General features: G+C 41.3%; 1 protein-coding gene across 1 annotated transcript in view; it reads right to left on the reverse strand.

Moving 5' to 3' along the window:
* LOC126199567 (paired box protein Pax-6) overlaps positions 1-27,966 on the reverse strand; it is a 370,240-nt gene that overhangs the window by 303,431 nt on the left and 38,843 nt on the right. The gene's annotated exons all lie outside the window — the stretch shown is intronic.

Genomic DNA, 27,966 nt, shown 5'->3' on the forward strand with positions numbered 1-27,966 from the left:
TCCATTGTAATTAAGGAATTCATTATTATTATACAGGGTGTTTCAAAATGAATATCCGGTTTTTTAGGCTTTGTAGCGTTAATTACAGTCAGCTTACAATTATAAATAAAACATCGAGTCTATAGGCGAGTTCTTCCCAAACCTTAATCAATGTATTTGGAGTAATTATTGCAACAACAGCTTGAATCCTGTTTCTTATGTCGGATAGATCAGCTGGTAGCGGAGGTACATACACATGATCCTTTATGAACCCCCAAAGGTAAAATCGCATGGCATCAGACAGGATGAACATGGAGGCCATGGAAAATGAGCTCTGTCATCTGTCACCCTGCAGACAGTCCAGTGATCGGGTACAACGACATTTAACCAATCGCGAACTGAGTTATGCTAGTGGGGCCGCACGCCATCTTGCTTGCAAATAAAGATCTGTGGATCAGCTTCTTCTAGTTGAGAAAAGAGCCATAGTTATAGCACATCAAGATAAGAAACACCAACTTTACGCCGAGATATTGCACAAAAAACATCCGATTTAGTAGAGTCTCATTACAACTTTAACGTATCGTGGTGATTTATTTGCTGATCCCCAGAAGAGCACATTAGGTGTGTTCATATTTCCACTTAAGTGAAGTGTCGATTCATCACTGAAGGCGACACGATCCGAAAATCTTCATCCTCATGCAGTAACATTTCGTTTGCAAAGTTGGCATGTATTGGCTCGATGTGTGATGTGTGGCGAATGGTGCTCACATTGGAAACATAAGAAAATCTGTTTGAGTTGCACTTCCATTTGATGTATTATTTACAATTGTAAGTTGAATGTAATAAATGCTACAAAGCCTTCAAACCTGGATATTCATTTTGAAATACCCTGTATTTATACATTTTATATATTTTACGGTTGGTGCCCATTTTGAAGGGCGTGAAAACTTTTCCGAGCCAGTTTCTTTTGCCCTCTCTGTATTAAGTTTGCCCTCTCTGTATTTTTAGAAGGCAGAGAGGGGGAGGGAGGGGGAAGAGACAGAGAGGCAGAGATAGTAACAAATTGTAACCCCCCAGAACCGAACCCTAGATCCACATCTGACCACATATTGCACTGATTCTTCCACGATGCTGTGGGGCTATTGTCTCAGGCAGAATAGAGAAAGAGTGGTGAGAAGTTGAAGGCAAGGTAAGGTCTATGGGGTAGTCGCTCTCTCTCTTCGTAGAGCTCTGCCTGCGAAGGACGGGTACCAAGCTTTCACTCTTGGCCCGAAAAATAGTTTGAACTTGTTACACACAATAGGATGGGCGTTTAAATATAACTGTATGTCCAAAATTCAAGAACACTTAATTAAACTGGGGCATGATAATTCTTCAGCGTATAAGTTATTAGTTGATAAGTGCTAAAACTTGCATAACGAAACTCCATGTCTTCCCAAGAAGAGACAGAGAATTGAAAATTAGATAATGTGGGTCATTACATAAGGAATCATCTTTCAATTTACAATTATTACTTTCCACCAAGATGACGATGAAGGTTAGATTAACGTGTATGAAGAGGACGCCACGAGACGAGGATTCCTCTACTTGGAAGTAGTTGGTAGTTGATCTAGGTAACAGCAACCTAACAGATCTGTACAGTTCCCTCAACACTCGCTTGTAAAAGGTACCTACTCTTCGTCCTTTTCTTTTTAATGATTATACAGTTGGCGAAAAAAAGCTACCAAGCACGACAGTATGGTGCTCCCTAGCTGGAATCGTGTAATGGGAGCTAGCACGTCACTCTCGTATACTTTCTGGAGCAGCACGTCCAGTGTTAGCACACTGCACCTCATTCTAGGCGCCGAGTTGGGGAGAGTCTAGTGCCGACAGTTCACCTAAGTTTACCCTCTCAGGGGACTTGTAGGAGACTCTCATATTGAGTGTGGTGTTTACCACCCTAGAGTCCTAAACTAGCCTCAACATTTACACGGAAGATAAACCGCTAGCTTTCAGTCTGTAAATAAACGTGGAGATGCTACCGTCTAGCATGCTGAGTAAAATGCCATCGTGTGTTACTGTCACTTCTCGGTGCTCGCAGTTTCTCTCTCTCGCTCATCATAATCCCTCAAGCGCAATTATAAGTGTCAGAAACAATTTATTTTGTAACCTTCTTTAAAATGACAACCTTTTCTGTTAACTTGTGAACCCATGTTCTCTGCTTTCCATTCAAAAATTTTGTTTGGTTAAGTACATGTAAATAATTGATTCACAATATACTTAAATTATAGAGTAAAATTTATGCTGTTCCGTGTGTTGTGACTGGGGTGTGGCCCTTCCTGTTCACCCATACCACTATGACTGATACTGATTATTCAGTGAAAAACTTTATTTGACTGACGCATCTAATTAGGGTCAAGTAAGATGGCTTTCGAAGCTACATGAAAGCCGCTCGGAGTGGCAAAGGGGTTATAGGCGCTACAGTCTGGAACAGCGCGACCACTACGGTCGCAGGTTCGAATCCTGTGTGATGTCCTTAGGTTAGTTAGGTTGAAGTAGTTCTAAGTTCTAGGGGACTGATGACCTCAGCAGTTAAGTCCCATAGTGCTCAGAACCATTTTTGCTACATGAAATGAACTATCTTTCGTAGCCTTTATCTTTATTGAGGAACTGTCACAGAGCGATATGAACACTACATGAAGCGAAGAAGAAAGAAATAGGGAGGCTAAAAAATGCTTCACCAAAAGATCATATCAATGCGTACTGGAATTACCTCGACTGCAATGGAAAATTGCCTGTGACACCTCATGTTGCCCTTGTCTAGAAAATTTCTAGTTCGTTAAGGACGCAGCCGGCTTTCTGAACTGTTTTTACCTCCTACGTTACGTAACTCCTTTGTTACACGTTTCCAGCTGAGACACCATCCAGCGCGTTCTTTCAGTCACCTAACTGGAAACAGTATAAATCATTCAGAACTTCGTCATCATTGCTACACTGTGTTACCTATTAACTCCATCTCTTGCGGAACTTCCTAAAGACGACTACATCATTGCGGAGTATTAGCAAGCAATTGTTCCTCAGAGATAAGAACAGTACAACAGAGGACCTGAAAGTCGGGCTTAACAGAAATCTTTGGACAGTTGCTTATGAGGAGCATATTTCTAAAATTTAGGAACAATTAGAGCCAATATCTATTACAGGTATCCACGCCATATATATGTTGAAAAAACCTCTGTTTTTTCCCTGATGAACGGTAGTTTCTGAGATAAGAGCTATCATTTTTCTGCTATTAGAGAAATCAGTATGTTTATCCTTTCACAGTTGTACAACTGAAAACAGTGAAGTATCATATCAAGAAAACGGCATGTCTAAACTGTTCAGAAGTTAAAAAAAAAAAACTGGATGAATGTATCTACGTCAGGCATACTCTTTATCGGGAACTCAGTCAAAGTAGAAACGTTTACTTTCAATAATAGTGATCTAAAGTATAAACTGGTGGACAGTGTAACAAAAAATCAGTTCGCATAAAACTGTGACTCAGACCAGGACTCGTAGCTGGAGAAATATGAAAGCAGTGTTCACGAAAGACAAGACTTCTGTTTAGAGTCGCGGTCTGGTACACGGTTTTAACCCATCTTGGATGTTTACTGCAGCAAATATTTCGCCAGAAGGAAGAGAATTCAATCGGAGAAACATGTTCATTCCCATAACCAGAGATACATGAAACTATACTCAGCAGTCGCTCTGGATAAACCACCACAAATCTCGCACACGGTGTATCGAACATTTGTTGGTATTCCAATTTTCCGAAGATGCTTTTGTTGATTCGTGCATTTGGGGAGTAAAGTATCATTGTGCTGTTTGCAAAAGTGTTTATATTAAAAAGATAAAAGTTCCTAAAAACAAATTCATGTGAACAAATTATATAGCTGTATTTCAATTCATTATAGTAAACAACGTTTGGCCGGCCGCGGTGGTCTCGCGGTTCTAGGCGCGCAGTCCGGAACCGTGCGACTGCTACGGTCGCAGGTTCGAATCCTGCCTCGGGCATGGATGTGTGTGATGTCCTTAGGTTAGTTAGGTTTAATTAGTTCTAAGTTCTAGGGGACTTATGACCACAGCAGTTGAGTCCCATAGTGCTCAGAGCCATTTGAAACAACGTTTGTAATTATGACTAAAATTACGGGGCGTAACATGTAACATACGATAAGGTGGAGTTAGATTTGTTTTGAATTACAAAAAGTATTTCATTGAATACCAGTGAAGGTCTCTTTGAAATATTCTTTGTGAATTGTCGGATAATCATTTCAGCGAAGTAATGAATAACAAGAACTAACGTGAATCACTTACAAATGGCTATACGTTGAGTTTCAGTGAAGCAGATCTGGTGGATTTTTTCCCCTCATATTTTTGTTACTGTCAAGTAGAATGACAGCTAATACTCATTTATTTAGTTTTCCTCCTTAAAACTGTGTACCACCTCTACTTCAAATTACTAAGGTATATGATATACGGCGTCAGTCAGCAGCACGGAAATGTGAACGGGTCCAGTGAATCCTGTTCGAAAAATGACACATTTCCACTTGTTTTCGATTGTCACTCGGCAAGGATTAGTCACTAAGAGGCTTAATGTGGAACACATTGCGCGCAGTGCACTTAAAATCGTTAATTCGATTAGAGCGTCGCAGCGGCAAGGATACATTTCCCAGCATAAATTTAACGTCACATTGCGAACAAAAGCAAAGAGACTTATAAAGGTACATCCGTTGCAAGATTTTTCTATTCCTTGCGCGGATGGGTGAACTGATCCCCCCACAAACATTATGAGACAAGAAACAGTAACGTGAAGGTGCCCTTTCAATTAGTTTCGTAGGAAAAGTGAGGGCCTCGAAGTTTTAACAACAGCGGAACCGTAAAAGTATCGCTGACGCTATCTTTACAACAGACTGTGTATCCGTATTTGTGTTTTATTTATTATTATTAATACTGATTCTGTGAGTTGTATACAGATTGCTATGATTTTCGCCCGGATGGAAAATATATTTATAAAGTTCCAGGAAGTACTTTTAAGTTCGGAAATGCATGTAATGTAGAGGGAATGAGATGGAAATAATAGCAGGTTGGACGGATGCTTCTAAGAACCGATTTTTCCAAGTTCTACGTCTTAGAGGAGCAGGTAGAACAGCTACTATGACGTCTAATGAAAAGTACTCTTTTTCACTACCCGTACAACGACTTACACTGGGGGCAACAGATTCAGTTGCAAGGTATTCACCTCCACCAGTTTAACGTCTAAGTGTGTCGCCTCAATGATAAGAACGTATACCTGATCACATTCTCAGTTTTCGCAAGGGGAGTCCCACAGGGTTCAACTATGAGTCCTCTTGTATTCCTTATATGTACATGAATGACCTCCCATTTAACATTAAACAAGAAAAATTGGTACTTTTTACAAGCGATACTAGTTTTATAATGAAACCCTTTGGAGGGAAGGTAACAGAAGAGTTAGTTAATCATATGTTCCAAAAAATTGTGAAGTGGTTCTTTGAAAATCGAAGCTCCCTAAATTTGGTAAAAAAATAAAAACACGCTACATTCAGTTCTTTCCAACAAATAGTCATACCAACAATTGATGTAACCCTGGGCAGAAGTCAGTAAATAGGGTAGAATGCTGCAAATTTTTGGCTGTACATATTAATGGAAACCTGAATTGGAAGAAGCAAATTTCTGAACTTTTCAAACAACTAAGTTAAGCTACTTTTCCTCTTCGTATAATTACTAACCTTGGAAACGAACTATTAATCTCTTCCCATATTTTCAGTATTTCCACTCAGTAACGTCGTACGGAATAATTTTGTGAGGTAACTCAATAACTATAAAGAAAGTATTGATTGCACAAAAGCGAGGAGTAAGAATGATATGTGGTGTTCACCCACGGACGTTGTGTAGGCACCTCTTCAAGGAGCTAGGCATTTTAACTGTGCTCTCGCAGTACGTATTTTCGCTAATGAAATTCGTCATAAATAAGCCATCACTATTTTTGGAGAACGGTGATGTACATACCTCCAACACTATAGGGAAAAATGACCTTTATTAGTCACTGTTAAAGCTATCAGTGGCTCAGAGAGAAGTTCAATACGCAGCAATAAAAACTTTTGATCATTTGCCCAATGACATAAGATGTCTGATAGACACTGAAGCAAGTTTTAAATATAATTTAAAATCAGGTCTCCTGACAACTCCTCCAACTTCATTGAAAAATTTCTACTTAAAAGCTGGTAGCCAGTAAAAAATTAAAAAAAAACTATTTTAAGCATTAGGAATGTAATTATAATTTCCTTGTTAACAAGGAAATTATAATTACATTCCTAACTGTAATCATGTATACATATCCTGTAAACTGACTAGTTCCACATCATTTCGATAAGAGAATCGTTCAAATGATCCATGAAACACGTAACTAACTAATTCAAAGAAGTTTCAGACCCTGAATAAAGAAAAGTGTGAAGTTATTCACATGAGTACGTACTAAAGTAAATACACTAAATTTCGATTACGCAATAAGTCACACAAATCTGAAGACAGTAAATTCAACTAAATAATTAGGGATTACAATTTCAAATAACCTAAATTGGAACGATCATGTAGATAATGTTTTGGGTAGAGCAAACCAGTGACTGAGATTCATTGGCAGAGCACCTAGAAGGTGCAACTGGTCCACTAAAGAGACTGCTTACACCATGCTTGTCCGCCCTATGCTGAAGTACTGCTGTGCGGTGTGGGATCCGCATCAGGTGGGACTGACGTATGACATCGAAAAAGTTCAAAGAAGGGCAGCTCGCTTTGTATTATCGCGAAATAGGGGAGACAGTGCCACAGACATGATACGTGAATTGGAGTGGCAATTATTAAAACAAAAGCGTTTTTCGTTACGACGGGATCTTCTCATGAAATTTCAATCACCAGTTTTCTCCTCCGATTGAGAAAACATTCTGTTGGCACCCATCTACATAAAAAGAAATGATCATCACGATAAGAGAATTCAGGGCTCTCACAGAAAAATTTAAGTGCTCGTTTCTCCCGCGCGCTGTTCGAGAGTGCAACGGTAGAGAGACAGCTTGAAGGTGATTCACTGAACCCTCTGCCAGGCACTTTACTGTGAATAGTAGAGTAATCACGTAGATATAGATAAATGCAGATTTCGTTAATGTGAATATGTATAAACAGCTTAACACTGGTTCGCCTACAAGTCACATCGCGTAAATGTTCTTAAGGAGATAGTCAAATGCACTCCGATAAAAGTCGTCAACTGAGTGGTGATGTCATGCGAGTGAATGAAATACAGTGTATGTAGCATTAGTCGTTCTTGAAAAATTAGATTCTAGATGGAACCGTGCCGTCCCATTTAAACTGTAATGGAGCTGTTGACAATCTTTAGATACTGAAAAGTTCATCGGGTGTTGCTTTTGATATGTGGTCGTGAAGAGTATTTAATTCATTTGTCAAAGTGTGATTTACGCAAAACGTTTAAATTCTCACTGTTACGTCCATCCGTTTATAACTTGACGTGTCAAAGCTATTCGTTGAATTTTGACATAAACTCTGTCTATTCGTACACGTTTCAACGATATCCAGTCTCTTATGACGATCAATTTATCGATACAGTTAAATCCACTCGTATTTAATTTTAATCTTGAAATCTTTTGCAATGACTGACTTTATGAAAAAAGAAGCAAGAAACGATCAGAATCATTGTACACAATTTAACGAGCACTTATCTCGTGCAATCTTTAAATTAGCCATGTCATGTGCGGTATATATAATGAATCACGAATAACAGAATCCATATGGATTGTTTCCTCGTAAAATGTATTACAGTCATTCGATGAAATTTAAAGCACGTTTAAATTTTCTATATATCTCACTTATCAAATCTTGCCATTGCGGATATCCGAAACATCTAATAAACGTGATAAAATGTTTGTACTAGAACACTACTGTCACGCTAGATATCAACGGAAAACTGACTTATGAGGTACCCACGAACAAAGGAGTACAATAATGCCGCGGTATCTCCCCAACTTTGTTCAACATTAAGATTCATGAAGTAATGCTTATGTGGAAAACAGACTTTCGAAAAGGTTCATACCTAGACAGGACAACTCCTTTAATTGACTTACTATATGCTGGCGGTGCAGTGATCGTAGTAGATAAAGAAATGGACCTTCAGAAAGGGATTTATTTACTGAAGCAAGTCAGTGCTAATTTTGACATGGAGATCTCAAAAGAAAAGTAAGATTTTAGAACGACTAAAACACTTCAGTTACCTACGATGTGTTGTGACATATGGCTACAGCTAAGATATATTAAGCTTAGTAAATTCAGTCGTGTACGTGGAACCATTAACAGAAACATTAAAAGCAAAACTAGAAAAGATATTCGAATTAAATTTCTTCAAAACTGTTGCAGTCGCCACACTGCCGTATGGTAGGGACACCAGAGTGATTACCAAAATGTAAGAAAGCGATAATCAGGCTCGAAAAATTAAATTCGTAGGAAGAGTTAAAAGATGCCCATAGAAGACAGATGAGGAGTCAAGGTATTAGAAAACAACGGAAAAATTCTAATCTAAATGATAAAATTCTAGGCCGTAGAAGGAAATGGAATGAACGCCCAAAAAGACTGCAAAGTAAGAGACTCTACCTAAGGGTTAAACATTGTAAGTGCCACGGAAGAAGAGATAGAGGAAGACTCTTGCACATATGGATACCATAGAAGAAGACTCCCACATTTTTTGGCTATTACATGAGAAAGGTAAACCATACACTGCACACAAAAAAAATTAAAAAATGTAAGATTAGTGCTGGACTTTTGGAGTGATAAAAAAGCGACAGCCAACAATATTTTTTTGATTTGCTATTGTACTGATTCACATTGTCTAATCTGTTCTAATTAACTACGTTAAAGTGGCTGTGTATGGGAAACTGTCTTATGCAGAATCGCTTAGATACACACAAGGTTTGAGACCCTCTTCCAATTGGAGGAAGTTAACCAGACTGTCGTGTATAAATGTTGTTTGCGTGTGAACATAGCACCAGTATGTGTACACTGACTGGCAGTTTGCTCAATCACACTTGAAAATTTATCTAACACTTGTGTCGTAAACACATGGCAATAAAATAGCAGAAATTATTTCTACAACACAAAACTTAATAATACCGTGTTTCGATATTTTTCAACAGATAAAGTGCCTCATAGCAATACGACGTGTATAACTGTGCATTTGTCTTACAAACCAATGATAAGTAACTGCTCCTCCGTTCACATACTTGTTTTTAACCCGTATCAATGTCAACACAATAGTTCTGCACCATAGCTGTTACTAAAACTCAAATGTGCAGAAACTCATATAAAACAAAGCGAATACGGATAATATTCAAGTTTCGCTACTACTGTAAATTGTAGACAATCAGCGTTTCCCAAAATCGGGTGACTAACCAGCTTGGTGTCGATAACACGCGCAGTAGACTATTCTCACTCCATAGATATACATACTTTATGGTTATGCCCATAGAATAAATATCTCTGGAGTGAGCACTCACATGCGCAGAACAGATTTTGTGTTGTCAACATACATTGCCGGCCTGGTCACGAGATCTCGGGACGTCGTGTGTTTGTTCGTATAGCGCCCTGTATATTTAGAATGTCACTACATCCCTAGTACAGACGGATTCTTTTGATTCTTTTCGTACGTGTCGTGGATTATTTATATATGTTGCGAAGACATTTTAACAGTATCCATTTGATACCGGGAATAAACCAGCTACGTAACTTTTAAGGGCAAGTGATATTACATTCAGCTTCTTTGCGATAGGTGTCATAGTTCAGATGCACTCGAGTTTTGGTAGTTTTTGGTATGATACCGCACTTTATAGTATTACAGAGCCTGAAGTACATTTTTGCAGTGATAGTCCTGCAAAACGACTTGACAGTACGTTAGTACTTTCGCAAGTGTCCGAAAAACACCGAATTTACCACACATTAGCGATTATATCCCTGCTAATTCGTCCTTTTTTCTTGTATTTCTGCGTATTTATTTTCTCGTTTTTGCGACCTAAAGCACAATTTTTCTTACTGGTGGCACTTTGAGGTAATTATTTAACGCATTTTAAGTACTTGCTCCCAGTTCATTAAATAAATAGTAGACGGAGTAATCTATATACATAATTGACAAGTCACTGATAAATGCATGGAGGATAGTATTTACTGAAACAACTAACCTTTCCCTTTCCCGTTCCACTAGCAAATTTACGAGAGGAAGCGATTGTTTGTAAGCTTTTGTACGAGCCGTAATATCTATTATATAGTCATAAAATCGTAGAAAAATAGGTCTACAGAATCAAGTCTTAATTATAATGCGTCTCGAAATTTTGAAACGTATACAGTGTCTCTTACTAAAATGAAAACTATAATTAGAGCTATATGGAATGTACCCATGAAAAGTTACTATCCCTCCTTTCACATAGCTTTCTTTCCATCCGTAGCAACAACGTAATTCACCATCGCTATTACACTATCAACAAACGGCGAAACACAACAAAAACTCTTGGTATTATAAACTTCAAACGCTGCAGAAAGCACACAGGCACAGCGAAGTCCCGAGATCACGTGACAATCCTGGTTTAATGTTGACAACATGCGCAGAACGCAATGCTCACTCCAGAGATTTTTACTCTATGGTTATGCCCAGGGGTAACATTGACACCAAGGATAAAACTTCACTCGCAGCATTTTTGTCTCCATCATATCGTTGGCGGCAATGTTACCTCTGATCGCAATCACAGAGTAAACATTTCTACGTAATTCTGGTATAGTGCTGTTTGTTTACATTTTACATCATGTTTTAATATTATACGGTTTTTACACATTTACTAATTTATAACAACAATGGTGTCTAACTGTCGCTGCTCCACAATAAACCGCCATACACCAAAGGAGGATAAGTTACTTTTCGTAGGTAAGTATCACAAAGTACTATGTATTGTTATCATACTAGTAAGAGGCTCTTTGTTTGCGGAAAAATATTAAGACACACTGTAATAAAAAGTTAATACCATGGGGCTATGTTATATGACTGTATGGCCACATATCTGGAAGACAAGATATCGGTAAATTCGACATTCTGGAAGTGTGCTGCCAGTCGTTGAATGTATACACATTACGAGCAATGTTCACCTACAGATATGCTTTATATTTGACAGTGTGAATCATTTTCACTGCACTATACGTATCTCCAAGCCATTACGCTTACTCGTATTCGCCTGTAGCGGTTTGCACTTCGCAGTTGAAAGCTGGCAACAGCACTAAAGCGATAGTCCTATCTATGACGCGAGGAACGATTATGTGCGATTAATACACTCCTGGAAATGGAAAAAAGAACACATTGACACCGGTGTGTCAGACCCACCATACTTGCTCCGGACACTGCGAGAGGGCTGTACAAGCAATGATCACACGCACGGCACAGCGGACACACCAGGAACCGCGGTGTTGGCCGTCGAATGGCGCTAGCTGCGCAGCAGTTGTGCACCGCCGCCGTCAGTGTCAGCCAGTTTGCCGTGGCATACGGAGCTCCATCGCAGTCTTTAACACTGGTAGCATGCCGCGACAGCGTGGACGTTAACCGTATGTGCAGTTGACGGACTTTGAGCGAGGGCGTATAGTGGGCATGCGGGAGGCCGGGTGGACGTACCGCCGAATTGCTCAACACGTGGGGCGTGAGGTCTCCACAGTACATCGATGTTGTCGCCAGTGGTCGGCGGAAGGTGCACGTGCCCGTCGACCTGGTACCGGACCGCAGCGACGCACGGATGCACGCCAAGACCGTAGGATCCTACGCAGTGCCGTAGGGGACCGCACCGCCACTTCCCAGCAAATTAGGGACACTGTTGCTCCTGGGGTATCGGCGAGGACCATTCGCAACCGTCTCCATGAAGCTGGGCTACGGTCCCGCACACCGTTAGGCCGTCTTCCGCTCACGCCACAACATTGTGCAGCCCGCCTCCAGTGGTGTCGCGACAGGCGTGAATGGAGGGACGAATGGAGACGTGTCGTCTTCAGCGATGAGAGTCGCTTCTGCCTTGGTGCCAATGATGGTCGTATGCGTGTTTGGCGCCGTGCAGGTGAGCGCCACAATCAGGACTGCATACGACCGAGGCACACAGGGCCAACACCCGGCATCATGGTGTGGCGAGCGATCTCCTACACTGGCCGTACACCACTGGTGATCGTCGAGGGGACACTGAATAGTGCACGGTACATCCAAACCGTCATCGAACCCATCGTTCTACCATTCCTAGACCGGCAAGGGAACTTGCTGTTCCAACAGGACAATGCACGTCCGCATGTATCCCGTGCCACCCAACGTGCTCTAGAAGGTGTAAGTCAACTACCCTGGCCAGCAAGATCTCCGGATCTGTCCCCCATTGAGCATGTTTGGGACTGGATGAAGCGTCGTCTCACGCGGTCTGCACGTCCGGCACGAACGCTGGTCCAACTTAGGCGCCAGGTGGAAATGGCATGGCAAGCCGTTCCACAGGACTACATCCAGCATCTCTACGATCGTCTCCATGGGAGAATAGCAGCCTGCATTGCTGCGAAAGGTGGATATACACTGTACTAGTGCCGACATTGTGCATGCTCTGTTGCCTGTGTCTATGTGCCTGTGGTTCTGTCAGTGTGATCATGTGATGTATCTGACCCCAGGAATGTGTCAATAAAGTTTCCCCTTCCTGGGACAATGAATTCACGGTGTTCTTATTTCAATTTCCAGGAGTGTATTTTAACTTCCATAAGGCTGAACTACGATTAAAGTAAAAATAGAAGAGTTTCGTCCCTAAAAGTATTTCAGATTTTCAGTAGTGACAGAGTGACAGTCCGTCGCCGTTTATTATGGCATGGATTACACACGCGTCGTCCATTTCTCTGCTTACCTTTAACAAATGGGAGAAACATGCTAATGGCAATGGTGTATGGAAGGACGTCACTGGATTCAGAAATTGTATCAGATAGTGTTTTTGAACAAGCCAGGTTCTATTTGCTTGAAAATGATGGCCGCATTTAGGTTCGGGGAGCGGCATTACAGTGACTGCATTGGCATAAGACATACAGCGCCAACTTAAGGCCTTACGGTGTGGGGTGCTATTGGGTAAAACCACAAATCACAGTTGGTGCGTGTCCACCAGTGTGACCTGCGTGAATGACATCCTGCGTCCCGTAGCCGTGCCCTTTCTGCACAACACCACAGACGCCATTTTTCAGCAAGACAACGCACGACCACATGACGCTACACGAACACGTGCCTTCTTGGTGTCACAGGATGTCAGCCTTTTGCCCTGGCCCGCCAAATCACCAGACTTGTCGCCAACCGAAAATTTGTTGGATATGGTGAAACAAAGGTTGCAGCACTGTGACCCAATACCAACTACCACAGATGAACTTTGGAACCAGGCGAATGCAGCATGGATGGCTGTAACACAGGACACCATTCGCTTCTGATACGTGTCGATGCTATCACGCATGGAAAAAGTTATCAAGGCCCATGACGGACCGTTTGTCTACTAGGCAAAAAGACACATGCTGAACCGAGGTGAGTGAAATGCTAATCATTTCTGCAGAACATATTACTGTACGTGCCCTGTGAATATGAACGTCCTATCTCTAGTCGTTTAAGGTGTTCTGTTCTTTCCGAACATGGGTGTAGATGGAGAAATATAACTATGTTCCCCAATTTCTGCTTGAGAAATATGATAACGATATATGATTTTTTTAAAGTTCCTACTGTGTGTATGTCATGGTATCAGCTACATCTCTCGAACTTTTTTTTTTTTTTTGCAAAATTCTATTCGTTTCTTACCATAAATGTTTTTCTTGTTAATCTGTGACTGAGAATCATAGTTGTAGCTCGAAACGTTTCTTTTCCCTATTCAACATATTCTCACAACCAAATACAACTGTTTTATTTGGGTTTCAAAATGCAGCCGAGGATATGACGTTGTGGTCAAAATGTTGTTACGTCATTTTACGCATATTGACTGGTCAAAGTTGACGGCTAGCATAACATTTTCCATATAGACGTATAGGCATATGGCTGTGTACATAAATGGTCCAGTATAAGAAGATTCTGATCGCTCATCAGTGATAATACAATTCTTTGAAATCTTATGAAATCTATATTTTTATGGATTACTCGTCTGTTAAAAATATCAATGGGTTGGCTTCTGTGTGTTTATATATGGTCTTCAGGAACTGATGTCCTATGATACAATACATACGTTAAGTCTGACACTCCAGCAATTAATTGATTTTTCATATTTCAGTATTTTATGAAATTTATACTTATTTCTTGTACTATTTTTAATGTATTGTATAAAATATTTTATTACTTTTGTTTGTATGCCATAAGCAATCTTTGGTCGCTGATTATCTGCTATACAACGTATCAGCTAAGTCTGGCTCACCAGAAATATTTGTAATGTGCCTCTTACATTTTTTGTCGATAGTTCTGCAATATTTGGATGTGTGTCTTTGACATCATAATATCAGCTGCTGTTAGTTGTCATGCTGTAGTACTTAGAGCACCAATACGACATGTGAGGTTGTGACGTTGATAAGGTTCCATTCGCATTGTAATGTTGGAATATGACATCTAACTTGTATGTGTAACGAAAAATAATTTGATAATCACAGTGTATAATACGTAATATCAAACATGTAAGTGGGATATTGCTCGGTAAGGTAGTATGTTAATGCGAGTCGTGTAATGTAGTTAATCGCACCATAGAAAGGAATATCATTTACATTACAACCCACAACGGACCCCTTTTTTCCTTTATTTTTTATTTGTGTAAATATGTTTCAGTTTTATCCGTCGATTGAAGCGGCAAGAGTATCGACAACAGTTCACACAACATTTAGAACGTGATTTGAGGCAACAGTGTCTTTTGCCCTTCATCCTGGTATGGTGCGTATTCGTTGCTACACTGAGTCTACAGAAGGTGGCTGGGGAAGTCAGTGAAAGGGAAACGAAGGGAGGGGAAGCGCCCGCTCGGTGTAGCGCATGCGCATTGGTGCGCAAACCACAGCCAGCAACGTGCGGCGACACGCTCCGAGCGAGGAGTTCCGCCAGGAGGCTGTGGCGCGATTTGAAACAGGAGAGTGTCGACGCGACGGGCTGAAAGCGGCAACGTGGCGGATTGTTTCAAACGCGGCTTTAATACTTGACGAGCAAACGCGACGCCTTTCATCAGGTTACAGCCACAAAGGCGCCACACGCGACCCGGGCACAGCAAACAATTAGCCAGCGCCGGCACGACGCGGCAAAAAGCGTTTTAAGAGCATCAGTGGAGGCGCAATTTCGTATTCAAACCGAATCCGCAATGAACAAAAAATAGAGGCCAGGCCGCGCTAAATGCAAACGTGGTGGGCCGGCTGTCCCGGCAAGTTGATTTGTAAGGAGGCGGCGGCGGCGTCGGAGGCGGCGTCGGAGGCGGCGTTGTTGGCGGCAGCGCGTGGCGTCGACAGCGGTGGCCCGGCGGGCAGCGGGGGCGCTCCTGGCGTAGTGTGGGGGCGGGATGTGGGGGCGGTGGAGGAGGAGGCAGGAGGAGGAGGAGGTGGCGCGGAGGCAGGGGCGGGGGCGGGGGCGGGGCGGGCGCGGGTGGGGGCAGCGGCTGTGTGTGCTTGTCGGCTTTTTGTAATTCTGCGTTAATCTGCATCAGCAGCAAAAGCTTCCACTCGGCCGAGCGTGAAACGGGACACAGATTAAATCCAATTCCCGCCGTTTGAAAATGGAAAATAATTTTACATCAGCAGCGGCAGCAGCGGTGGTGGCAGAAGCGCCAGCAGTAAGCAGAAAACACGGCGAGCGGCACCTGACAGTCGCCTGCTGGCTGCTCCTTCGACTCTTCGTCTCTCCTCACTTTTCTCCACAATTCCTACTGATGTCACGCAGAGAGGGAAATTTGTACGGGAGATCTCGAGGGTCGGTTCAGCCACCTAACAGAAAATTTCCCTACGTCGACCTTTCCTTCGCCGGATGTGGATGTTAAACTGAGTGTGACCGTTTTTGTATATCTGATTGTTACAGATCGTTGTGGTCAAACCATTCGAAGTATGACAAGTGTTGACAGCCGCGAGGAGTGGCCGCGTGATTTGAGGCGTCATGTCACGGACTGTGCGGCCCCTCCCGCCGGAGGTTCGAGTCCTCCCTTGAGCATGGGTCTGTGTGTTGTTCCTAGCATAAGTTAGTTTAAGCAGTGTGTAAGTCTAGGGACTGACGACCTAAGCAGTTGGGTCCCTTAGGAATTCACACACATTTGAACATTTGAAGTGCTGACATGATATAATTTTGTGTTGTAACGAAGTACAAGCTGCATGCCACACCGGGTCTCGAACCAAGTTACTCGAGTTACGTTCGCTAACACTGCTGACATAGTTACTCGAAGTTGAGCTTTCCATATGTTCTAAGCGTCTGAGAAACTCTCCTATAATGCTGAAAGGGTAGAACATTGCAGTAGCGGAGCACCCAAACATTCTCATGGATATTACTCATAGATGCAAACCACGTCCCATATTGTTCATTAGGAGTGGAATCTAGTTGGTGCAAAATTTAGTGCATTTATTGTTGGACAAAAGAGGAACACTGTCAGCATAAACAGGATGTCATTATGAAAGAGCCGATAAAACAGATACGGCAAAAATCAACGTGTACAAAAGCAAAAGCTTAAAATTTTAGCATAAGACATAACTCCGAGCGCTCTTTTATGGTTTCTGCCCATAGTGTGTAGCATATTCCACTAACTCCAGTTCTGCGCTGTCCGTTAAACTGAATATGCTGGAGCATCTGATAGATCGATTGTACACCTCACCATTCCAGGTGGACAAGGCAACAAGTACGATTATAATATAATACCTAAGGACAAACATAATCATAAAAGATCATCTTGGATGAAAGATCAAAGATTTCCAACCGCAAGGACTTCTCATTGCTTCTGAAGACATACGACAAAACCGAGCATTTATGATTTACGCTATGAATAATTAGTAGCTCGACTCCGGTAAAGAACTGTACTTAAGGTGTTAGTATCTTCGAAAGAAGTTTTACGTTTCAATCTCTGGATATACGGCAGACTTCTTCCATTATGCTCGGTAACGTGGAGGTGAGCGGATGGCGGTAGCTGGGGTGAGGCTGTGAGGGGGGGGGGGGGGGGGAATTTTATTCTGGGAACTGTCGCTATACGTGTTAAATTAACCCTAGGAATACCAATACATTTTGTATAACGAGTAATTGGGTTGGGGGGGGGGGGCAGAGCGGGGGGTGGAGGGGTACTTTAGGCCCACTACAGAAAAACATTTCGTTAACTGTTGTTAACTTTTTTTAACAACATAATTTTTAAATAGGTAGTAATGTATAAGTATCGCCCAGGAGCCGAAAGTATCTTTTAGTACAATGTTAACAACACCAACGCATTTTCTATAATGTCGGGGGGGGGTCTTTACGACCACTACAAAAATTGTTACCAAATACAAATTTCGTTAACTGTCGTTGTCTTTTTACACAGCATAATTTTTAAAGTATCTTTTCAAAGATATACCGATACGTAAGACGGGGTCTGAACCTGACTATATGAAGATGACATTTCTTGTGAAAAGTCACTTTCACTACTAATCTTTAAATTTTTGCATTAAGTTTCACAGAATAATTTAAATCAGTTACAGAATCTGGTATATGGAATAATTAAAAACAATAAATATGTTTTTCAGAATTTTGAAAGACAAAGTTCATGATGACTAGATTACGCTTTTTTCAAAGTTAGGCATAAAGTACCCCCCCCCCCCCCCCCCCCCCATTTCTTGGTATTGTGATGATTGGTGCAAACGTAAAGAGAATGGTCATACAATTTATCCTTTGCTCAAACAATTCGGACTTCTTTGCTTGTTTGTAGGATATATGGTGTCCTATAAAATGGTTCAAATGGCTCTGAGCACTATGGTACTTAACTTCTGAGGTCATCCGTCCCCTAGAACTTAGAACTACTTAAACCTAACTAACCTAAGAACATCACACACATCCATGCCCGAGGCAGGATTTGAACCTGCGACCGTAGTGGTCGCGCGGTTCCAGACTGTAGCGCCTAGAACCGCTCGGCCACCACGTCCGGCGATGTCCTATAATTTTGATGTTTTTAGACATCGAAAAGCAATCATATGAAGAAAAGCAGTATTTATTCGATGTTATACAGGGTGTCCGGAGGAAAGGTACATGTCTTGAGAAGTGATGGTATTCGTGGTACTGAATAGAAAGCTTCAAATGAACATATGACCTTTTCTTAACCTATCCGACGGGCGTCAGTTGCGCTGAAAGTACATACGACGTCATCTTGTGCCAAAAGAATGTCATCCAAGTATTCTGGTAACATCTTTTAAAAGAAATCAACATACTGTACTCCATTAAGACGCTTGTCTAAAACAACCGGACCGATGAGTTGATCATCAATAATACTGCCCCATACTTCATTGAGAATAGTCGTAGGAAATTTTTTTTCACGATAGCGTGCAGATTTTCATCTGCCCACACGTGAGAGTTGATCGTGTTACTTATACCGTTGTGAATAAATATTGATTCATCAATGAACGGAATATGTGGATTACAGTGTTTCGTACGAATGATCTCAGATCAGAAAAACAGCAGCTGCCTATAAGAGCTGCAAAATGCAGTGCAGTTGACGGTGGACGTTTTGAACATTTGCGAGGAAATCTACACAGCTAACCCAAACATTAGATCAAAATATTTCATGTACTACCACCTGCATTTGTCCTGTTCCCCATTGTTTTCATTAGTTTCCTCGGAAACCGGTAGAACAGGATATAAGTTCATATAACGTTTTTTGTTCAGAATCACTAATGCTATCACCCCTCAAAGCATGTACCTTTCCTCCTGACCCATCCTCCATTTAATAGTGACTGCCTGGTAGAGCTGTCTTAATTATAAGTTTGTCTTGACCCAAAACTATTTCAGCACAATTTTGACGTCATAAGTTGCTGTTTCTTTACTTCTTCTGAAAATGCAATGGTAGAAACTCCGTGAATTTGAAATCTATCTATTCTGTATTACCCTTTTAGCATACTTTCTAATAGAAATACTGTGTGAGCATCACTGTATTGCAAATGAGAAGCTACATTTGCTATATACCTTTGGCTGAAACGGTAGGCAGTCAAAGTAGCCAGGAAATGTTACATGAAGTAACATACGATAGATACAATCATAATGAAAACAGCAGCGATAACCTAGTGCTCACAGATTCCAAATTCACAGAATTTCTGCCGCTATATTTTCAGGGGAAATAAGTAAACGCCCACTGATGATAGCACAACTTCGATGAACTGTGTTCGGGCAAAATGAAAAATATAACTATGTAAAAAATCAATAAGAACACATGGTAGCCAGACATTAAATTTTAAGTTTTTGTCGTAGACTTTGATCCATCATCATGTGAAAGTTCCGGTGCATTGTTCCTGGGAAATTAACAACGTCAAAATGTCAGCAGTCCTTTGCACAGGACTGCATTTGAGCTTAATACATTCGCTGTTTACAGTTTTTACCAAAGCAAATTACACAACGAAGACGCAAACGACTGCAGATATTATGACATCGTAGATTTCAAAGGAGAAATGCCCTTGAGGTAAACACTGGAACTACGAGCTGACAATAGAGTACTGCTTTCGTAATGCGTTATAACAAAAAAAAAAGCATTACAATATAGTGACTGAGTAAGTCGGGTTTTTAATTTATTTTAAGCAGATAGTTATAAATACAACATGTGAGTGTTTAAAATACAATTATATTATTATAAGAAAGTGGGCCCGGTTAATCATATTTTCTCTAAATACTCAAAGGGAATGCCGGAGAAGGCGTCACTAAATTGTTTAAATGTGTGGTCATAGTGTCCAATAGCGTCCACAGACGCTTTGCAGTTATTAAAGAAATTTAAAAATCGTTTGTGCAACTTCAAAAAAGTGCCTATCTATGTCGCCATATGCGTTACGTTTTGTTGATATAAAACATTATCATGGTTGTATTTCATGTATGATTTTCGAGTACATTACGAAGTGTCGATTGTCTGTACATTTGTGAGGTATTCCTTCGCATGGCTCTGCTGTTTTATGCATAATGTCGCACTGATACCTTATATTTTTTGACATGGAATACGACACAGTGTAGCACCACCACTGTTGTTTGCATAATTCTGGCTAAACGTATCTCTCTGTCAGAAGTAGACAAAGAAACGTATCTCTCTGTCAGAAGTAGACAAAGAAACAGTAGAGATGTTATATACTGTGCTGTATTTCATGTCAGAAAGTATGTACTGATGTAAGTAAGTGGGAAATTAAGCAAGAAAACAGCCGTACCGAACGAAGGGGTACCTCAAAATACGCAAGCAGACGACACAGTCTGTGTAAGCGAAAACCGGACATAAAATGTCAGCACTGATGACGTTTATACCAAGAAACCGGAAGACGTATGGTATTACAATACACTCTGTCTGCTAGTTGTACAGGTGGATTCTAAATATCTTTAATAATTTAAAGGGAGCTTAAAATCCAGGATGATTTTCTGAAATTAAGCGGCAGAGTAAGAAATGGTCCATAAAGAATTAAGAAAAACGAAATTTTCGAATGACATGCCGATACTCGTCCTCTGAAGCAATATACGTACTATTTAGACTGACTAATATGCCAAAAATTGAGAGGAAAGTTTTTACAGAAATTTGTGCCGGTGGTTTGTGTTCGATACTTTGTTAAATTTTCTCTCTTTATGCAGGTGGGTACACTGGATAGCAGACGCAAGGTCTGCGTTTGCAAAGTCATATCTGCGGACACACGATTTGCGTCCATCAAACCCGTATCGCTTAAGACTGCCAATCAATAAATGATTCCGAGAGCTGCATGTCAACTGAACGCTTCTGTTCCATTGTCTGGATGCAGATCACTGATCGCAATTGTGTAGGCCCTGCGCAGGCACTACATCACCCCTTTCTAGTTCGCTATGATTCGTTTCTGGCAAAGCTTCGAATGTCGCACACAATTCCCAAACAGCTTTCCTCTTTGTAGCCGCGCCAGTCTCTTTCCATATTTATCTCTTTCTGATGAAATACAGTTGCTTTATATGCGTCCACCCATATATATCATTCATTTATTCAGAGTCTCATAAGCTGCTGCTTTGTCAACGTTGGATCAGTAGAAAACGTGATATTTTTTATTCTTTTATTTTATCATTTTCCGATTCGTGGTTATGCTAAATACAAACCCAGTTTCTGAGGGTGGTATTTAACGTTTTGTATGTAAAGAGACACGGTGTAAAAACTAAGTCAGTGATTCATAAACGAATACTTCGAGCCGTATATAGTGTAATATCTTCTTTTTAAAAGCACATTCGCAAAACGTTTTATGGTTGTGTAATCAAAGATCGAATGCGCTTACCGGAATGTACAAGCATTAAACTTGATGTGCAAGTAATTTGTATATCGTCAATGGAGGGGGGGGGGGGGGAGGGGGGATGAGATTTCGTGCCGAGCGGTTAGGCGTCTTGTCACGGTCTGCTTGGTACCCCCCGTGGGAGGCTCGAGTCCTCCCTCGGGCATGGGTGTGTGTGTCGTCCTTAGCGTAAGTTAGTTTACGATAGATTAAGTAGTGTGCAAGCTTAGGGATCGATGCCCTCAGCAGTTTGGTCCCTTAAGACCTTACCACAAATTCCTATTTGAGATTTCATATTGTATTTGTCTGTGTCCGATTATACGTTTCCGTCGTGAAGCGATAAACTCCAGAAGTGGTGAAGAAGCACATAAACCAAACAAACACCATCCGACAGGCCTTGAAGGCTCAACGGCACCGACCGGCCGCCGCGTCCCCCTCACCGCGTCACCAGATGCAGACACGAAGGGGCATGTGGTCAGCACACTGCTCTCCTGGCCATTGTCAGTTTTCGTGACCGGTGCGGCTACTTCTCATTCAAGTAGCTTTTCAATTGGTCTTACATGGGCAGCGTGCACCCTCTTAACAGCACTCGGCAGACCCGGACGGTGGCCCATACAAGTGATAGCCAAGCCCGACAGCGTTTAACTTCGGTGATCTGATGGGAACCGGTATTACCACAGCAGCAAGGCCGTTGGCACTGAAGTACCATGGAAATCGCTAAAGAAGAAAGGAATTCTTCAAAAGTTGTAGCCAAAAGTTGTAAGTAAAAATAGCTGGCGGCGGCAAATCCTAAACAGAAGGGCAAATACGTTGTCTTCGAGAGATACAGAAACTTTTAATAACAGGCTGTTTACTTCACTCACAGTTCAGTATACACAACTGGTTTCAGGCCGTTAGAGGCGATCTTCAGATCTCGATTGGCGGTTACAGTGTAATAAATCACATTCGTCGCTGTCAGTGACAATCTCCACGCAAATAAATGTGCCCAAGAGATACGTAGCCACATAGGCATCAAATTACAGACATATCCCTTAGATATTTGTGCGTACACTTCCACGACCAGTGATTTCTACGGTCATGTCAATTTTAATAAAATACATTATCTGATCAAACGTATTCAGACACTGCTGTGAAATCGGAATTGACCACTACATGCCTCGAGAGGCAGACACGTCAGTAGAAAAAGGAGGGCCCATTGACTTCGAGCGTGAACTAAAAAATCATTGAGTAACAAATACAGCAGGGGCATTTCAACCCTACTAAAGCTGCCAAAGTCGACTGTTGCTGACATGACTGTGAAACGGAACCGCGTAGGAACAACTACAGTTAAACCAAGACTAGGCGAACCTGATGTACTGCCGGACAGGAACCGTCGAGCATCGCGAATGGTGGGTGTAAAAAGTCTCATGAAATCAACTGAAGGAATCACTCGTGAGTTCCAAAGTGCCACCAGCTGTCCAGCTGGCACAATGTCTGTGGGTAAGGAGCTAAAAAGAGTGGTGTGTAATTGTCGAGCAGCTCCACGTAAGCCACAGGTTTCTACAGTCAAGCGACTCATGAGATGGTTAAAGAGCGACGCAACTGGATGGTCTATGACTGGTCACGAGTGATTTGCAGTGATGACTGACGCTACGCCCTGCGACAATCTTATGGAAGCATTTGGTTTTGGCGAATACCTGGAGAACGTTATCTGCCATCATATCGCTAACAGTGAAGTGTGGAGCTGATGGTATTACAGTTTGGGGGTATTTCTCGTGGTTAGGGTGTGTTCTCCTTATCGCACACAAGAAACGCTAAATGCAGAAGGATATGAATAAATTTTGCTGCATTGTGTACTGCACACCGAAGAGGAACAGTTGGGAGACGATGATTGTCTTATCAGCATGACAATGCACTCTGTCGTAAGGCAGTATTTGTGAGGCAATGGTTTGTGGAGTAATTTCCTTAAATCGGCTGGCCTGCCCAGAGTCGCGATCTGAACCCCTGGAACGCGTCTAGGATGAATTATAACGGGTTCTTCGCTCCAGACCTGTGTCCAACCGAAGTACCCTCTCTGACTTAGGCTCTTGACGGAGAGTGGGCTGCATTCCTCCACAGACATTCAGACACCACACTGAATGTGTCTCTAGCATAATTAAAGCCACCACGAAGGCGAAGAGTCGACACATCCCATGTTAATGTCCACGAACTGCTTGTCTGGATTCTTTTGATCAGATAGTGTACCCTTGGGTATCAGGTCATGCCACTGTGAAACAATGAAGCAACTCTACGACAAAGCCGCAGTTTCTTTCCAGCAGTCCTCTTCAGCGTGGGGGACTAATGACCTCAGCAGTTGAGTCCCGTAGTGCTCAGAGCCATTTGAACCATTTTCTTCAGCGTGACTAATATGCTGCATTTCAGTCAACCTGGAGAGGACTGTTGCGAAGGTGGTCGAAACGTCGGTTTTATACTTATTTCGTAACGACGCGGCTTAATACTCTGAGATGTTCCTTCTGTAAATTACCTCACTGATGAGCTATCAACCTATAGGATATTTAGCAAGTAAAGACCAAAACACTATCCATCTCTTCAGTTACAGCCGAGTCCTATTGAGTGTCGTCGGATAAAATTCCGTCTAATGGTCTGAGGCACTCGTTCGTATTTTCTAAACGTATATTTACTTCTACACCTCTTTTGCCTATTATAGCAACATCTAAGATTGCCTGTTACAGTATTCTGTATTTCGTAGCTGGTCCTAACCTTATTCCCCTCTCCTATTTCCAATGCTCAATTTACTTTTTCCTGGACGGTTTTCCACACGCTACATTATAGTCTCCCTTTTCCTGGTGCATATTTTCATAGACTTATTCCACGTGATATATTTTCTAGTGTACCTTTTTTTCACGTCTTACCTGTTTATTTAAGTTTACAGTCGTTCTGTAGCGCTGCTTATATAGGTCATTCGGCTATTTTTCTCTCGTTATTCCACTGAGTACATTCAACATTCAAAGACTACGTGCAGCGTTATAAACAGTTGCAAGTCAATGTCTGGCACCAGTGGAGCTTCTTTGTTGAAGTAAAATTTCTTCGCCCGCACCATTCTGTTTCTTGTATCTCATGCTTCGTTGCTTCTCAAACTCTGTAGATTTTTTTTATTTTATTTGTTTATTTATTTATTTTTTAGGACTGAATTTTCTGTAGATAGACTAAACTTTTGCTTTCTTTGATATGGTCATTCTATTGGCTTTACTGTCTCATGCTGTCACCAAATGCTTATTCTCCCACATACTAGTGACTGTGGGGCTATTACAATTTAAATTTAAGTATCAGGATTTCTGGACCGGTATGGGACACAACAACAAGAAGCTTAGAAGTTGTGGCATTACAAATAGTAATATCAAATATCTCATAATAGTTCATAAGCAATGTGGGAGTATGAATACCACGTACGAGGAACTGAGTTGGGAAATGTAGGTAGGAAGAAGCAGGTTCAGGGCTAATTTGTTTGTCACACTTTGGAAAATAATGGTTTGTGCAGGTTTAACTATCACCGATGCTTGACAACGGTTATACCAACTAAAGGAAAGCTCCCGCGTGTCAGCAAGAACATAATGTGATACCGTGCGTGTTTACTTATACAGTACGAAGCTTCAACGATGCGACGGTTTAATGCCCTGATGGCCGCGCGGGATTGGGCGAGCGGTCTGAAGGCGCTGCAGTCACGGACTGTGCGGTTGGTCTCGGAGGAGGTTCGAGTCCTCCCTCGGGCATGGGTGTGTGTGTTTGTCCTTAGGATAATTTAGGTTAAGTAGTGTGTAAGCTTAGGGACTGATGACCTTAGCAGTTAAGTCCCATAGGATTTCACACACATTTTGAACACAATGCTCTGATATTATTCCTTACGTCCAGATAAACTTAATGATACAGCGCCTTGTATCGCTCAAGCTCTGGATATAATCCAGATGAGGGACCCTCCGTATGTTTTCATATGTTCATTTATTTAGGTTACTATGAGAGATTCCTTCTGTTTTCAGATGGGATCCGCTTTGAACAAACACTCTGTTTTCCTTCTTTTACCCACGACATGCTTAGCTCAAATTACAGCATCATCAGTGCTGCCTTTTTTCAATTTTATTTCTATTAAAGGACGAGGAAAATGCCCTGTAGTCTCTGTGCATGTATAAATTTGAGTTTTTAAGAAGGGATTCACAGATTTGAAAAGAGGCGAGATTTTGTACATAGTTTTTAAGAATTTGTAAACAGACACTTGGCAGCTCAGATGGTAGAGCACTTGCCCGCCGAAGGCAAAGTTCCGAGTTCGAGTCTCGGTCCGGCACAAAGGTTTAATCTGTCAGGAAGTTTCAAGATTACTTATATTTTTCTTGTTGTTCAACAGAAAAAAATAAGAAGCCGATGATGCTGTAACTTCAACGAAGCATGTCCTGGGCAAAAGATGAAAAAAATATTTTGCTCGAAGCTGATCCAGTCCAAAAACAAATTTATTTGTAAGCAAACACAGACACAAGAGCGCAAGATGAAGAGGCGGTCTTATCGCTGCATGTGTCCATCTCCACGCAAGTTACCAGTGCCTAATCGAGTAGAGGAATTCCAAATTGAGCCTAATGGAAAAAAACAGAAACAAAAAGATTAAGGAGAAATTACTTGCTGCTTTTGACCGGTTAGTCCGGAATAAGGCTACTTTCGCTACGGCCTCCTTCCAACACGTACCGACAACTGCATCACTTGATGCATACTTCTTCCTTTCATCAAAAGCAGCTAAACTTTGGTGTTGCATACATACACTATCATAAATCGGCCCTGCAGAGATGGGTTCTTCATACGGCTGATTATCTTTCATACGTGTGAACTAACACTTCTGAAAACAGATGTGTTTCAGTGGTAATAGTAACGTATCAGCATAAAATATGTATTTTATGTTAAAAACATAGAACTACCTCTAAAGTGTTTCAGTACTTCTTTTGAAATATCATCAGGGCTGTAAATTAACTATCTATTCTGAACAGCATCTGTTTTAGAATCGATATATTGCAGACACAAACAGTAAGTTTTGGGGTGCATGTTACATTCAAGATCGAATTTGCTGTTATTTTTCTACCAACTTCGTAAAAATTTCTCTTACATTTTATCATTTTCATTTTTACGTCTATATTAAAAACACTCTCGTTTCCCCCGCTGCTACCTAAGAGCTAAGCTGCACACTTTTGCCAAATGAAAATCCCACAGTAAATACACAGGGGATGAAAATTGAATTTAGCTTCATAGATGAGTGACCCAACAGTTCAGAGCCAAAAATAAAAACGTTTAATTTGTGTTGCAAATGCAGCATGTTCTGTAAACACGGCGTATTGAAAGTACACGGTATCTGATTAAAGTATAAACATTGCAGGAACGTGCAGCTAAACAATGGTGGCGGTTACGTGACACGCATCAAATACATTATAAACAATTGGAATTGCAAAACGTTTATCAAGAATATATAAGAAGAAAGTAAAATATTTACAAGCGCTCCGCTGTAATAGTGGTGAATTAAAGCGATGCGGAAACCAGTTACTGAATGTATGATGTTGTACGTGTGACTTTCAAAGAATATTAACAGAAAAAAATGTGCAAACAGACTAAAACATAATGCATCTATAGGCTGGCGGTGCAGTTTTGTGTATCTCTCGAAGCGAATTTAGTTAAGTACCAGTAAGGTAGGAACAAATACCGAAATTCCGTAAGAATGGTTGCATCTCACCGACAGAGGTGGTGCAGTTGTTAATTTGGACTTGTACCTGGGAAGAGTGAGGTTCAAATATCCGCTCGAAAAGCTTTATTTCAGTGTTCGTTTTTTCCCCAAAATTACAATGGGCAAATGTCGGAATAGTACTCCGGCGGTAGTCCTTATTCAGCTGAGTTCTAGCTCCGACGCTTATAACCTTTTCTCTGACAAGACACAGCGCAGAAACTTTTCCGTACTTCATGCGAAGACACAACATTCAGCATTGTACATCTTATGGCACCGCTTATTTTTAAGTTTCAATTTTTGCTAGTGATTATAGGTTAGAAAGGAAAATAATCCTTGCGTTTTTAGACTGTCAAGCAATTATGATGAAAATGTTATGTGAAAACAAGCGATATGGACGCAACTTGCAGAAGATACAGTTAAGTGAAAAATCATTATGTCTCAAAAAATACTACCGATCTTTATTATCGTGTATTGGTAGATCACATAACTAGTGAGGAGGTATTGAATAGAACTGGAGAGAAGAAAAATTTGTGGCACAACTTGACTGGAAGAAGGGATCGGTTGGTAGGGCATATTCCGAGGCATCAAGGGATCACCAATTTAGCATTGGAGGGCAGCGTGGAGGGTCAAAATCGTAGAGGGAGACCAAGAAATGAGTACACTAAACAGATTCAGAAGGATGTAGGTTGCAGTAGGTACTGGGAGATGAAGAAGCTTGCACAGGATACAGTAGCATGGACAGCTGCATC

The sequence above is a fragment of the Schistocerca nitens genome, chromosome 8, assembly GCF_023898315.1.
Source record: "Schistocerca nitens isolate TAMUIC-IGC-003100 chromosome 8, iqSchNite1.1, whole genome shotgun sequence".
NCBI lineage: Eukaryota > Metazoa > Arthropoda > Insecta > Orthoptera > Acrididae > Schistocerca > Schistocerca nitens.